Source organism: Branchiostoma floridae, chromosome 8 (assembly GCF_000003815.2).
Source record: "Branchiostoma floridae strain S238N-H82 chromosome 8, Bfl_VNyyK, whole genome shotgun sequence".
NCBI lineage: Eukaryota > Metazoa > Chordata > Leptocardii > Amphioxiformes > Branchiostomatidae > Branchiostoma > Branchiostoma floridae.
In genome coordinates, this window is record NC_049986.1 from 6,416,388 (window position 1) to 6,432,904 (window position 16,517).

At 40.8% G+C, this 16,517-nt stretch overlaps 1 protein-coding gene across 1 annotated transcript in view; it reads left to right on the forward strand.

The window, feature by feature from the left end:
* Nucleotides 1–6,859: 6,859 nt before the first annotated feature.
* LOC118420652 (UDP-glucuronate 4-epimerase 6-like) overlaps nt 6,860–16,517 on the forward strand; it is a 26,150-nt gene continuing 16,492 nt past the window's right edge. The window contains exon 1 of the mRNA XM_035827528.1: nt 6,860–7,222. The gene's annotated coding sequence lies outside the window, so the exon portion shown is untranslated. The remainder of the gene's footprint in view (nt 7,223–16,517) is intronic.

Consider the following 16,517-nt stretch of genomic DNA (forward strand, 5'->3'; position numbering starts at 1 on the left):
ATAAGTACTCATGCATACATAACATGACTCACTTCAGTCGAAGTACTAGTAGTAACCTCGGCAATATAGCACCACTCGGTAGTCAATTAATTCTGCGCATGATCTACTCTGTCTTCCAATTAAGTGCTGTAATTACTTTTCTCATCCAACGCTCGTTTCGTTTTGTCGTATATGATGCCGTACCGTGATTTTATCACTTGCATCCCAAGAGTGGATTTGTGAAGGAACTCATTACAATCAATTCTATCATGTCGTAAATCCGTATAATGTGCGCTATCAAATTTATTAGCTCGCGCTTGTCTTTGTAAACGCATCAACCACAGGCCCATTAAAACGGTGTTTTTATTGGTAGAGGTACACGACGTGTGTGAGGTATTATGTTTGCATATTCATCATCAGTCACTGGGTTCTGCATCTATAGTCTGGAAAGTCCTATAGCTGCATTCAGTCTTTCTTCATCCTTTTCCATTGTTCCTTGCATCCTACAAGCTTCCTTAGCTCCTGGAGTTTCTTTGCTGTTGTAGGAAAAGCTCGACCTCTGTGCTTTAGGTCTGCTTTAATAATGTTCTGTCCATAATGTTTGCATATTACTGACTGAAGAGTTACGCGCATACAACAATCAACTTCCGTCGATGAAAGTTAGACATCCAGGTAATAAGATCCGCCAAAAATCAGTTACTCTAGCTGTCTAGCAACTGGATATGATGTTGGAAACGTTTCACATACATGTAGCATCCACCATCTTTCGTCAGTGACAATGAAGTCTTTGTTTCCCATTGGAATTCAAAATTGTCTTCAGCTCTTTTGCACTCATAGTTTCGCATTTACAGATCATACATCCAAGTTTATTTCACTTCCTTGTCTTTGATCGTGAGATCTATTTTATGAAAACATCGTTTTACGTGCCTATCATCATTTTGAAAAAAAAGTGTAGTATTTCCTTATGCGTCAATAGGAATCAGACTACGTAGCTCTCGTCATCAAGGTACGTCGATTCTTAGCATTCCAGACTACATTTTGTGCCTTTGGGAAAGGCACTTAATTAAAACGACCTTTCTCACTCCGCTCAGGTGTAAACTGAGTACCTCTTTATGACTGGGGAAGTAAAAGGCTGTGTGGAAGGAGAGAGATGGGCTCCACCTTCCACTGTACGTATAACTACCAAAAGGCTATGGGACAAAATATACCTTTATCAGCAAGGTACTTTCGGAAGTTTTTTATGTTGCTGTCCAAAATTGTGACGCCTTAACAGTATCTTAATATGAAGGACGTGTTACATAGCATTTATCCATTTTTGAACACTGCTACATCGCCTGTCCCCATCCCTCCAGGTCATGTATAACTTTCAGTCGATCTCTGAAAAAGAGATCTGACGAAAATGTAGAACGAAATTTAAATCTCTTCATATAACCACAAAAAAACTATGGAGCTACCTTTACCGGCAATGTACTTTTGGAAGTTGTTATGTTGCTGTTTAACATTGTGACACCGTACAAACTGTGTACACATCCTGAAGTTTCCCTCCACAGTATCTTAATATGTGGGACGTGTTACATCGCGTTTATCCACGTTTTGAACACTAGCACATCGCCTGTCCCCATCCCTTCAGGTCATGTATAACTTTCAGTTGACCTCTGAAAAAGCAATCTGACGGAAATGGAGGACGGAATCTCGCCTAAAGCCGGGCCGCGAAGAAGGTAGGTCATGTGAGAAATCCCGGTCCGAGAGACGTCCACTGATCGGGAGAGATGATTACTTTACTTATTGACAAAATTCCGCGAAAATTAACCGCCAAATCTGCGATATCCTGGGGAAAATTTAGCAAGCGGTTCTGTATATTGGATTTTACACCGCCGGCTTCACTTTAGTAATTGCTTTGCTAAGCGTTTTTTTTTCGTGCATGAAGGACTGTCTGTGGCAAAGTTAGAGTAAATTTCCTCGAAAAATACATTTTGAATACGTTTAGATGTAATATATGTATTTTTTTTATCAGCAATAAACAATATTTGGATTTTTCATATACATGTAGTTGGTTGACTCAAAACGTACGAAAACTTTCTCAATACAAAAATACAACATAGTAAATGATCTGATAGTGAATATCTTAGAAAGTTTTAAAGAATGTGGTGTATTCATACCGTGCGTATTCATGGTCAGCTCTCTTTGGACAAGAACGATTCATCTTTATGGTCCAATTGTACATATACCTCAAATACAAAAGGCAACAGCCATTTGTAGGTTGCCATATGATGTGGTCACAATTAGATTGCTTTTCTTGATAGATACATTTTCAATACGTTTAGACGTAAAATATCTTTTTCGTTTCAATCATCGAATTTCATCAGCATTAAAAAAATGTAAGAAGACTTTTCGAATACACAGATACAACAATATAGTTAATGGTCTGATAGTTGATGTTTTAAAAACGTTAAAGAATGTGGTGACGTCATCTCTGGAGTATTTATGGCCAGCCATCTTTGAACATAAACGACTGATTGTTAAAGTAAAAATGTACATATTCTTCAAAAAGAGTGACAGCAGCTCATTTTCATTTGTTGTTTGCCGGCCATAAGATGTGGTCACACTTGAAATACTTGCGATGGAAATACAAAAGTCATTTTGCAAAAGAAAAAAAATACAAAGTCCTTTGTCTGCTTCAGAAATCTACTATAAAGAAGGACATTGACTAATTGTGCGGCAAAAGCAAGACGATTGGCAATCTCACGCTTTTCTACTTCGTTAATGAGTACTCTTCTTGGCCGTTGCCTCCGTGACATCATCTAGAAGCTGTTGGAGAGGGTTAAAGCTCTCCCGTGTCTTACCTAGACTACGTGGCACCAACTACCCAAGAAGGTCTACGTAGGAATAGATAGTGGTCGTTCTTATGGGATATATCATGATGGATACTACACGTAATAAGACCTCAATTGGTGTCTTTGATGTAATGTATTTTTGTCTTTTCTGATGAATCCATAAGCTTATTCTCATGAGCTATAATTGCTGTTGTCGATGGTACTGTTTTTATTGTCAATGAAGTGGAAGGTGGAAGGAAAATGTTTCTACAGAAAAAAAATCAACGAACATCCGTTATTCATCTAAATGTGTACATCAATAAAAAGTATGAGTTGTAGTCTTTTATGTCCTATATAATTATCAAGTATCAATCTGCAAAATTAATAAAAACACCATCTTAGGTAGCATATAGTGTTAACTTTATACTTTGTGCTCTTCGAAAGAGCTTTATATTGTGGGGATTCATCCACTTCCAAAAACTGAAGTCAACCCCAACCCGTTTAGTTAACACTAGGATTCGAGTAGCCTCTTCTTTTACAATATTGTTGATCACTGCTCATTGTCACTTCCATCATGTACTTGCAATAAGCCTCTGGACATGAACTTGCAAATAAACTTTCTATGATATAAAACGCCTGCTTGCTCAATTTTTCCCGTATCTAGTATCAATGCACAACAGTAGATATTTCTAGCACTACTCCGGTAAGACAAATGTCATGATAGGATCCGGTGAAAAGGTTGAACAATCCATCCTAGTCATAGGACGGACCATCCACCCACAGATAACGTCACTGGTCAGTCATCATCCGTGAGAAGTTTCATCATGTCGGTAATGGTAGTAGTGGTAGGCAGCGTGTTATATGGTTATGAACAGTATTGCATATTTCATACAATGATAATAACATCAGGTTGGTAGATCATAGGATATAGGAGTTTTCTTTTACACAACTAGTTAATCTCACATTAGCATACGATTTGATGCCTGTCAGACATCTTCATTAGAGCTTCCTACTGGAGTTCTGCTTCTCGCCGCTACATGTAGCCAGTGATGAACCGGTACGAGGGGAGCACCGCTATATGTAGCCGATTTGATGGCGCTTTTGTGGCGACAACACAATCCCAGATGTGGCTGAGTTAGTACACCCCCCCCCTCGTCCTGGTTCATGGCAAATGGACACCTTTTCTACATGGCAAATGGACACCTCTTGGCTGACTAAACTTCTTGGCCAGTTTGGTACTATCTTATGCCATTGTAGGATCTGCTTGGAGATTATCGAAACGTCAGGTAAGTGAGATTAACTGGTTTTGTACAAGACAACTTCTTTATCCGATAACACATATGAATAGGAAATTTCAAAACTCAAATATACAAGCAGCAAGTATCGTCGGGAAAGGAATATGACTTTCAACTTTGGTGGATGATGCAAATATTTTCTGATACTACATGTGTCATAGTCCAAAAATAGACTAACCATTTCAATGATTTTAGTTGAAAAGGCATAGAGAAATGTTACAAAAATGTCGGATGGCCCCTCTAGGCATATTTGATATGGGCTTTCCAAGTAATTACATGTTTATGATGTGATGTTGTCTATATGAAACAGAGGATGTCATCTTCGATATTGCATATGATGTCATTACGTAGTAGTAATAATCACATGCTACACGTTTCCATAAGAAGTCCAAGAAATGGTATAATATTTAGAAAAAATTCTTTTACAAATTACTGTATAAAGTTAAACGATGGTCAGTGAATGACAAATACCCCTATGTGGCGAATTTGATCAAATGACTCCAACAGATTCAAGACCTTTCCATGAACGGCGATACGGTTCATAAACAACGTTAGTTACAAATTGGTTTGATTTTTACTATTTCATTTCTCTTTACTCTGACCGATAGATAAGCAAATGACTGATTAGCTGTCATCACCAACGTCACTGTCCACGGATACCTCAATGCCATTGCTCCAGCATCTATCACATTTTTATACTAAGGTGCTCTTCGTGTACCTTCACACCATCGCTCATACGTGTGGCTTGATCGTAATCAGAACTGTGCCAATGCTTCTTCGGTTGTGGACTATGGGTCAGAATATAGCGGATGGAGTATAGAGTGCTTTGTCATCGTAACGGCGGTATCTCACTGCACTTGGGGTACTGGTGTGGCACTGTTGGGTCCGATAGATACTAAACAAATTTCAGAGATAAAGGTCAAATTTTAATTTTGTGTATTTTCTTATCTTCTAAAGCCATACTTTTACGTATTACAAAATGTTTGAATTATAAAAAAAAATCGGCGAAAATAGCACGACAGTGCCGCAGAGAACAAACCCCGCAGTGCCGCACCGGTGCCCCAAGTGCAGTGAGACACCACCTTTAAGTATGCGCTTGTCAAGCAACATCCCACGTAATATTACTAACGATAAGTCAGTGACAACTATTACCTTTAGGGATCTTGGATGAATATGAGATAGCTTTTTGGGGGTAATTCTAGAGGTGGACGATGAATGTAGATTATGTACATGATGAAAATTGGTCAAAGGTAAGCTTTATAAGATTTAAGTCCTTTCCGATTATATGATGTATACTACGGCGCGAATCTTCGTTTCTATAACTCTTGGGCCACACAGTTGCGGAAGCACTATATTCGGCTAACGTCACATTTCTCAAGCGGGGCCCTGCCGAGCTGTTTGTGAAAACGAAACTTTTCTTGTTAAGTATCATACTTTTTGTTACCGAAAGCTGCCCGGCCGAGCCCCGCTTTGGTAATGTGTCGTAGACCTTAGAAGGCAAGTAGTTGACCTACATCTACCTGAGAATGAGTAAGAATTTAAAACTATCTCAAATTCTATACTCGACAAGTCACAACAAAGTACTGACGTTTTGCCGAAAGAACGTGTTGTGTTTTTTTTTCTTCTAAAAGACGGGTTCTGTGTTCAGACGACAGAGTAACGCAGTTGATAACGTCAAAGCATCACGCACAGTCGGAAAACTAATCCCCATCACATAGTCTCATTTCAACTAGTTGTCAACTTTAGGTACACAAGGCAAATATAAGATTGAACGGCGTATCTACACGTCAAACATGATTAGCCAACGTAGCAATCTACATGCACATAATCCATGTGTGACATACATGTACATGCTTATGACATGCAGGGATTTATAACATGCCAAATGTTGACAGCCGTGCGTACATCATGGATTAACTGCATAATATCTTATCATTGATCTGCCTCATAGAAGTCTAATACTTTCTGGCAAAGGTACAGTCAACATTTCATGATTACTTCATAACAGTAATAATTTTAACAGTTTATATCCAAGTATTATTACCATCATTGATCTGTATCATAGAAGTCTGATACTTTTGGGTAAAGGCACAATCAACATTCAATGATAACTTCATAACATTCCTTAAAAGAATTGATAAACAATGTAATATCTTACCATTAATCTATCTCATAGAGGTACTTTCTGGTAAAGGTAGTCAGTCAACATTTAATGATTACTTCATAACGGTAATAATTTGCACAGTTCAAACTATTACCGTTATGAGGTAATGATTAGATGTTGACTTGTACCTATCGGTATGTTATGGGTAAACTAAACATTAGCTAACCAACGCAAGAATTGATTGGTTAGTTAAAGTTTAGTTTATCCATAATGTCATTTACCGACACAGATAAACTTTCATGCTACCGGCATGTTGTTTCGGTCAGACAGAATCCATGAAAAAAAAAATGGAAATTCAGTTTGTTTCGAGTTATGTACACTGCTCAAGGCTTGGGCAGACACAGTGATAAGTAACGCAGGTATCATAACGGGTAAAGAAATGCCTTTACGAAAGAAGCAATTTCAATTTGGTCAAATTTTCGCTGCGAAGAAATTTGCTCTGCTTGGCCTATGGGACAGATAAATAATCCTATCAACAGTAAAAGTCTTCTAACGCAGCAACGCAGTATGAAACACGCACACACACCTGGCTACATGCCTTATCATGGTCGCTACTTGTGATCTAATTCACTGGGTTGGAAATGCAGCATCACGAGGGTAATCCTCGCCGAGCTGTACGCTTCCATTAATGTACTTACACCCCGTGTGAGACAGAGCTGACACGGGCGGCTACCTGCCTCCCATTGCCGCCTGTCATGTGGCGATGATGTGCTGTACACGACCTCAGTGCGTACTCATTCTTCATCGGCAACGGCTAGGGAGGAGACCGCTCAGGGAGCGCTAAGAACCGGGCTACTTTCCCCATCACATCGGCACGTATCATCCGTCAACTTCGTATATAAGCACTTGTAAAAACAGCCTTGGGAAAGTAGCTGGCGTCCTTGTCGACATTGTAGCTGGGCGTGCCTACGTTTGATCGCAATAGGAAAGATATTTGGCGGGGATAACATTTGTGTTGACATCAATTCAAGGTGGGTGGTCTATTGTTATGATGATTGCTCATAGATAACGTTGTGAATGTAGCTAATGATAGTTTCTGTTGTCGTTTTTAATGCTCGTTCTTATATTTGCCTAATCTTTATTTTTGAATAGCGTAACCGATGGAAATATACTGTAGACCGGCTGCCCTTTCGTATCATCTGACAGAGAAGGATTATCCAATCGATGCCACAATATACAGGTGCGATAGATTTAGAAACTAAGACCCGTTGCTAATCGCTCTACGCGAAGTCTGTATTCCCATTTCCACGGCGCTCGACCTGATTGTTTCAACATCAATCGGTCTTTAGGAACCAAAATCTCATTTCAAGTCGAGAGAAGTGATGGTTGAGGACGATTAAAAAGGGAGGGATGAAATCACGGTGGAGAGATTGCTTGGGGCGGGTCGAGGCAGTTGGGAGCCGGCTCGTAGGCAGTTGGGAGCCGGCCTGAAGTGATGGCTGTCAAGGGAAGGTCACAGCCAATCGCCTGACCTCATGATAAACCAATTAACGCCAGGTGATGGATGCAGCACGTCTGCTGTTATAATTAGATCCCTGGCATAGGAAATTGACACCTTGTTGCTGTGATGGCACGGATGAGTGGTCATTTGTTGTCTCCACCATCACCCCACCCCCCACCCCCCCACCTTTCCATGGATGCTGTTAAACCATTCGTCGGGATTAGATTAGTATTGATCTGACATCGCTTCGGCATGATCTCATCACTGAAATCCATTCGTATTACGTTTGCTTGTGTACGAGGCATCTTTTGGTATTTCAATATATTGATGTAATGCAATGTAGCTCTTCAGAAGCAGTGATGACACTAGAGCTCGACACTGTCATTTCGTTGTTGAATGTTATCAGCGACTGGCAATACCATAATTACTTGTTGACTTCACGTAAAATGGAGGCTTGTTTTGGTTTGTTTTACATTGGATGTGTGGATGTGTGCGCGTGTGATTCTGCATACTTGTGGATAGCATAGCACAAGAGCCTCTCCAAGGACTGTGATGATAGTTGGTATCTGTTGGGTAGGTGATGCGAAGACAAATGTCGAAGCCGATTCTTTACACCTTAGCTTCTTTCCTTGGTACTGGAGCAGAACTTAAGTTTTTTTAAATTCTGTTCTGATTTCCAATTTCTAGATTTACTACTGACAAACCTCTCTCCGTGATTCTGATAACACCACAGTACTGAAAATGCTACATGTTAACCGCTTCATAGTTTTATATTTGAGTTCTATATCTGTGAAGTCAAAGAGAAGGACCCTCAACCTTACCAACAAGTACCAGTAAGAACATTCCTTTAGTATGTTAATTAAGTCCATTACAGTAAAGCTACAGCCAGAGTCAAAGCCTGAGAGGGGTCTCAAAAAGGTCAATGTGTAGTTATCAATGATTAAGAAGACTGCAACGAGTAACGATTTCCGTTCAAGTTCAAGCTTACATAGCTAGTTATCTATGGCAAATTGTGTGCATTCCGCTTTTTCAGAAATGTCTTCGGTAAAAAAAAACATTGGGATTTTAGATTGCAAACAACCAGAGCTCAAATTGACGGCAGTTGATGTTCGAGCGTCATTGATTATACGGTTCATTTTCTAGGGTTTGATGGTCAATAACTTGTTAATGATCCAATGTGGGTGGGTTGTGGATTTGCACTCGCTGTCTCACTTTGAGGTCAGGATTTAGCGAGATTTCGTTTTTGAGGTCGGGATTTTGTTTCCATTTCTGCAAGATTACTCTCTCCGACACGGGATCTAATTTATTCATGAATTGTAGCGATTATGTGTGCTTGTGTACAGCCGCTGATGGGGTGGATAATCCCGTGGCTATGTGGGTAGGGTCTACAGTTGTGCTTATGGATGGTAGCACAGGAGTGACTGGAAAGTTAGGTCACCGTTTTGTGTTTTGTTTCTTTCCGGATGAAGCCCTTTGAAGAGAGCAAAGTTGATGAGCAAAGTTAAAAAGAGTAAAAGAAATCCTACAGTCGAGATGATACGAGCTGTAGCAACTTGGACAATAGATTGGACACCATAGATCGTACAATAGGTTATACACGCACACAGACACACTCACACACAGAGACACACAGAAACACACAAACTTCCCTTCTCTCTGTCCACTTCCAAGCAGTCTACTTATCATATATTCTGGCTAGCATATATTCTAAAGTGCAACAGTGGCAAGACATTGTCCGAAAATGGCCACACTTGCCCATCATAGTATTTCAAACTTGCATTTTGTAATTTACTTCTTGATGTTTAGTTGACTGGAGTAGATGCAAATGCTGACACACTTTATTATCTTAGACCTGATTTTCTTCAGTTTGTAACTACCATTTGTTTTTTGGGATGAGTCCAGTTTACTTACCCAGACCCATATGGCTATAGAGCCCCGTGGCGTTTCTTTTACCACCGGAGCGAGCTCCAATAGCTCACAGCTTCAACCAGGCTGCACTAAATATTGATTTTTGTCGAGCTATTTCCGGAGACCCGTGATTTTTGCCGGCATTGATACCAATCTCTGTCCGACTCCCTTTGATTTTCTCCTTTGGAGAGAGGTAAGCACCATGTAAGAGCTTTTTGAACAGCTTGATTGACTCACTTGCTGCTATTCATGGCTGTAAAACGTTATTACAAGTGAGAGAACTCACGTGTGAGAACTTACTGTGGGGAGTAGAGACCAAGTCTTCTGTTCAAGCCAGTGCCTTATTACCGCTGGATAAATGGAGTCGTTGTTTGGGTTAGTAGACTGACAGGAAGACAGTGATTGGGAAGATGTGCGACCGCAAATGTCTTTAGACTTGTTGGAGTGACAGGATGCAGAGTTCAGCTCAGAAGCGATAGAACTAGTGCCTTGTTACCACCGGGTATGGAGTCATTGTTTGGGTCAGTAGAACGGAAGGAAGTAAATGGGAAGATGTGTGACCGAAAATGTCTTGGAGTGACAGGATGCAGAGTTCAGATCAAAGGCGGTCGAATTAGTCATTAGGAGGGAAGTTTATTTGCCAGTTCATGCCCGAAGGCTAATTGCAAGTACATGGTATAGATATGGGAGATGATATATACAAGTGACAATGAACAGTGAGAAACAATATACTATTTGAATACTCGTGTTTGCTATGTCTAAACAGGTTGGGTTTGACTTCTTTTTTGGAAACAGAGGAAGACGAAAATCCCCACTTTTTCTACAATTTGTGGGGTCAAAAGAAATGTGGCTTTCTGTCCGACTGTAAATGTGGGGAAGATGGGATATGTCTTTGTGGCTTCCCTAAACAAAGTGATTCTTTCAGTTTGGTTGAACGAAGACTTCTACTGCTTTGGATATACAGTATCAATCAATGTTGTCGGATCAGTGAAGGAGTCTTCTAATTCACAGGGACTGTCTGTTTGTGTTTTCGCAGTAATGGAGTTTTTCTCTATGATACATTTTTCATGGCATTGATGAAGAAAAATGATATCTAATTACTGGCTTCCACAGCGCACAGGCTTTTGAACAAATCCACAGACTCGAAGAACTAGATGACCTAGTTCGGAGTATAACGGGATTTCAGTACATGACATTCCAAAAGGAACAATCTATCAATCATTTGCAAACCACGACCTCCCTTAGAGATATCATTTTCAGAGGCCGGAAGTTAGGTCAATGTTTCGCTGCCCCCCTGTCTAAGGATGTACCTCCAGGATGTACCTTATTATATGGCAATTTGCTCCTGACGGAACCTATCAATCATTCCGTAACTATGGTGACCTCGAAGGTACGACACCCCCTGGAGGCCAGACGTCCTACTGCAGCTCCCATCCCACTCACACCCACTGCCACCAGTGTTGCATAATGACTCTTTTTTAGACCTATCAATCATCCCGTAACTATGGTGACCTCGAAGTTACGACACCCTCTGGAGGCCAGACGTCCTACTGCAGCTCCCATCCCACTCACACCTACTGCCACCAGTGTCGCATAATGACTCTTTTTTAGACCTATCAACCATTCTGTAACTATGGTGACCTCGACGGTACGACACCCCCTGGAGGCCAGACGTCCTACTGCAGCTCCCATCCCACTCACACCCACCAGTGTTACCTAGCGACTCCTGCATACACTTTTTGCTACGTAGGCGGGACATACCCATTATAAGGTCTCATTGATGTGTTACTCCGAGTGGGTAGAAAGAGATCCGAGCCAAAAAAAGTGAACGGCTGCTTGGACACGCGTTTTTAGCGGTGAGAAATTCCCTTTTAGCCATCGGAACTGATCTCAAAAGTTAGATTGGTGAAAGCTTGTATGTAACTGAAGAAATTAGCAGGTAGAGTTTTGCAGCCGTGCGCTAGGTCGGAGGTACACAGTCCTGGGTTCTGTGGAGTGGTGCGGTTGCACAATAACAGCGAAAAAGTGCATGCTCTTTATGGGGATTGACTAATCGTAGTTTGTAACTGCTATAAAAACAACCTGTGTATAATTGACGTTGGCAATTTTTCCCGCGATAATAGGGTAAATGTGCTCAACATAGAATGAAAAAATCTGATGACATTTCATGTAGCTTCATTATGAACGCGCCCATGTAAACCAATAATTATAACATAGAAGTCTATGGGAAGAAAAAACTCATCAATGAGACCATAAAACATCATGAGAGGCGATTCATCTCACAGGCCTATGGGCGACCCTTCGTGCTTAAGTGGAATTCCTGTCTGGGAAGATGTATTGTTTGCTGAGCTCTCGTCTAGTCTAGTGCCTTTGTAGTCTGCTTGTCTGACGAAATTCAGACTATTCCATTAAGAAATTTAATGGGAGCATTTTTCACCTGCTAACCTTTAATTATAGTGACCATTTGCTTATGTATTGAATATTTGGTGGAGCAAACTTTTGGACAGTCCACCAGTCTTTTCAACATAGTTTTCTTTGGGGCAAACCCTTTTTTTCTACCAAAAGTTCGGCAACTACTTTGATACCTTTGTTAAGCAGGTTTCTCACTAGATTGCGGCACGTTGGGGGCTCTGCTGCGTCATAAATTGGCCATGACAATATTCTATAGTCATTACAGTCAGCATTGCCACGAGGAAGGTGACAGACGGTCACCGAAACGTTGGCCTTAAAAAAAGGTACTTGGTTGTGCATACAGACTCTAATTTTATAAAACTGTTGATAAAAATTACAATAATCATCTGTTGTACCTTGCCAGCCAGTAGGTACCCAATGAGTAATGGGACTGTAGAGTATATTCTGGTAAAGTATATTCGGTCAGTTGCAGATTATTATCTGCATTTCTATTTGATACAACTCATACTGCCAGCAATAACTAAAGGCGACAGTATGCAATGACTTCTGATTACTTTCCTTACTAGACCAGAAAAGTATACAAGAGTTTCGAAAAAGTTCCTAAACAACATCGTAAATATAAATTCAAGATACTGTTGTAGAACGTAAAATTCAATCAAAGTAGTAATGTTTTATTAGTATTAACGTTTTACTGGTAAAAGAAAACACAGGACATAATTGTGGTTTGAAATACGTTAAAACCATATTTTGAAAGGTAGCATCATCGTTCGTCATAAGGTCCAACAGCACTATGGACTGACGTTTAAAAAATCTCAGATGCCAGTTACATCGTCCACATCTACCCCCCCCCCATACCTAAGTACTTTAGACGTTGACTTAACCATTGACATTAGCTCCGACAGAAAGCATCCATCTTATATGAGTACCATTACCCCTGGAGGTTTTTTGTTTTCCCGTTGAGACTCCACAGACGTCAATGGCTTACCCTGGCTCGTCATCCACAAGCTCCACGTGTCAGGGCGCCCCGATGGTTTTCCAGAGGCAGGAAAATGCAAATCATCAATAATAAGTGCCCCGGGTTGGTCCCAGGGGACACGGGGAGGTAATAGGGCCAATTAGTCGTCCTGAACCACACCAAATGTTAGGGGCACACTGTGATATAAATCTGGCTATTGCACGTGGAGAGAATATGTCATTGGTGGGGGTACTATATGTGTGTAGTACTCCACCAGAACCATTTACCACTGTCTGCCAAAGAACGACAACAACAAAGATGCTCTTCAACTGATGATTACTTGGTAAATATTTGGTAGTTGCATGGCAAAGATTAGGATCAGGTCGACAGGTCAGCCACCATTCAAAGCTTTACATTTACGACAAAATGATCATTATCGAGGTTTATGCGTTCAGGTCTCGACTGTCTGGCCAAGAACGACAACAACAAAGGTGCCCTTCAACTAAATGGAAATGTTGTAATTATGTAGTTGCTGCAGGGCTAAGATTGGGGTCAGATCAGCAGGTCTGCTGTCACTCAAAGACGTAACATTATATTTACGACAAAGTGATTATTATCGAAACTTGTGCGTTCAGGTCTTGACTGCCTGACCTTTGATTACAAATATGTTCTTCAACCCATGGATATGTGGTAAATATTCAGTAGTTGCAGGGCACATATTAGGGTCAGATCGACAAAGTGATTATTATAGAGACTTGTGTGTTTGTCTTGACTGCCTGACCAATTATTACAAAGATGCTCTTCGGCTAATGACCACCTGGTAAATGTTTGGTACTTGGCAAAGATTAAGGTAAGTTCAGCAGGTCAGCCGTCACTCAAAGACGTAGCTTTATATTTTACAACAAAGTGATTATTATGGAGACTTGTGCGTTGGTCTTTGTTGCCTGTTTGACCAGTGATTACAAAGATGCTCTTTAACTACTGGCTATGTAGTAAATATTTGCAGGGCAAAGATTAGGGTCATGTCAGCAGGTCAGCCGCCATTCAAAGCTTTATATTTACGACAAAATGATCATTATCGAGACTTGTACGTTCTGGTCTTGACTACCTGGTCAAAGACTACAAAGATGCTCTCATGTCTACTTGGTATCTATTTTGTAGTTGCAGGGCAAAGATTAGGGTCAGGTAAGCAGGTCAGCCGTCACTCAGAGACGTAGCTTTTGCATTCTACGACAAAGTTATTATTATCGAGACTTGTGCGTTCAGGTCTTGACTTCCTGACCAATGGCTACAAAAATGCTCTTCAATTCAATTTGTAGACACTGGAATAGAGGCAGCAAGGTAAGGAATAGGATCAGGTTAGTGGGTCATCTGTCAGTCATATGACTTCACAGAATAAAGAGACTCTTTTTACACAACCATTGCTTTATTCTCACCAACGTTTCAGCGACCGTCTGTCACATTCCTCATGGCAATTCTAACTGGTTCAAAGCAATGATTGTGTAAAAAGAGTCTCTTTATTCAGTGATGTACAAACCTGATGAAACTAGTCAAGGACATATTACTTCACATGTCACACAATGCAGGGATGAATGTCTAGTGCTGCATGTTAGTCTTTAGAAGAATATGCCATCACGGATGACACGCACAACTTCATCGCAAAACAAATCAGCAATTTCTTCGAGAAGCGATTCAACCTGCCTTTGTTGTCTCATCAGAGGCCTTTAGGTTTAATATCGCCCATTTTGCCTGAATAATGCGTCAATTTGTGTCACATCAGGACAATATATCGCAAATCAAGTGCTCGCCGGAGCGCCGCTCACCGCAAATCGATATACAATTTTATTACCAGGCGGTGTGACGTCTGGACCAGTTGAGCATTTTGGACTGGGACTCATCTCTATTGATTCGCCAGATTTGGAGTGGGGATGACGCTAACCGGCTCAGGGACCGTCGCATATTATCAGTTTGACATGAAATAGAAAACAGTATCTTCCCTTCATCATTAGTTCCCTTGTGGTATCGTTACTGTATCATTGTTGTCTCATTTACAAAAACTATGCAAATATTGTAATTTAGATAGAATAGAAGATGAATGCTATTTTGTAGTAGAGTGTAGACTATATGCCGTAGAGAGAAATGAACTATATAAGAATGTGCAAAATCTTTTTCATTATTTCATACACCTAAGTTATGTAGAAAAATTCATATTCCTAAAGCAACTAGACAAATCATCGATCATAAAACATATCAGCTCTTTTATCTCCACTGTAACAGAAAAGTGAGGAGAAGTCGAATTTATCCGCCAATAGTCTCATTTTGTATCTGTGAACTGTATCTTTTCAACATGTCTTGTTGTGACCTGTAGTTATAGCCCGGTTTGACAAAAATGTGCAATAAATGTCTTCATTCGTTCATTTACAACAATGACAACATGACACAATGGGCGTTACTTGAATTTTTAGAAATTTCGCAATGTGTGTAGATGGCATAACATTACAGTAAAAAGAGACATTGACATTATAAAATGCTCCCTTTGCAAACAGAACGCAGCTGATGACCTAGACTCACAGTTCAGGAACAACGGATAAAAAGATTTGAATTTCGGTAACGATCCAATGAGGGAGATCACGAGTCTGTCCCAGATTTTGAACAGATAACGGTCGGGTGTCTGGCGTCTCATCTGTAGCCAATCAGGTGAATTCTCGCGGCGCTACCCTTTTGAGTCATACCTGTTCTCCGGTTTACCTCCTGTGGAAGTGACTTATTGCCCTGTAGTTTTGCACAGGAACGAGCAATTATGGAAATCCTATGTGAGGTGGTACGCTCCATCGCAGTTCATCAACAGTTCCCTCCGGTGGTTGCGCCGAAGTGAATGCCTGGCGTAACAAGATTCAAACAAGCCGGTGTGACAGCGATCTCGCCCCCCCCCCGGGGGGCGAGATCACTAGCGTTTTCGCCCCCCTTTAGCGTTTTCGCCCCCCCCCCCAGAGCAGCTGGCTACTACGTATTACAGGTGCGCTACCTGGGACTATACTGCACCTGGGGAGGAACCTATATGGGGTGTTACCTGGGACCTATATGGCACCTTATTACCGTACCGTAAGATGTCATACCTCGAAAGTCGAGACTATATTGTTCGGTGGAAACATGACTTTGAAATGAAAAAGACAATTTTTGCAGCTGAGGTGGCATAAAAACAGTGCTACTGCGAACGTATTAATCAACACCGTCTATGGTACGGAATACGTCAGCTATATGTTTTCAATTTGTCACAGTGGTTTCTTTCTTGGGCTGGAAACATTTCCAAAGCACTAACAAAAACACACGTGAATATTAAATAGTTAACTAGTTTCTCATTATAAACACTATCTACGCCGCAGTTGATATAATACCTGTTGCGAAATGCTCACCAAACACTGGGAAAGGACCTGGCTTAAGAAAAACGGGTAAATGCGTCAGTTCCTAAATACCAGAAAAAAACGGCCTTGTGGGGGGGAAAAAATCCCTTTGGCCAGGTACCTTTAACCAAAATGGGGGGTATTCCAAA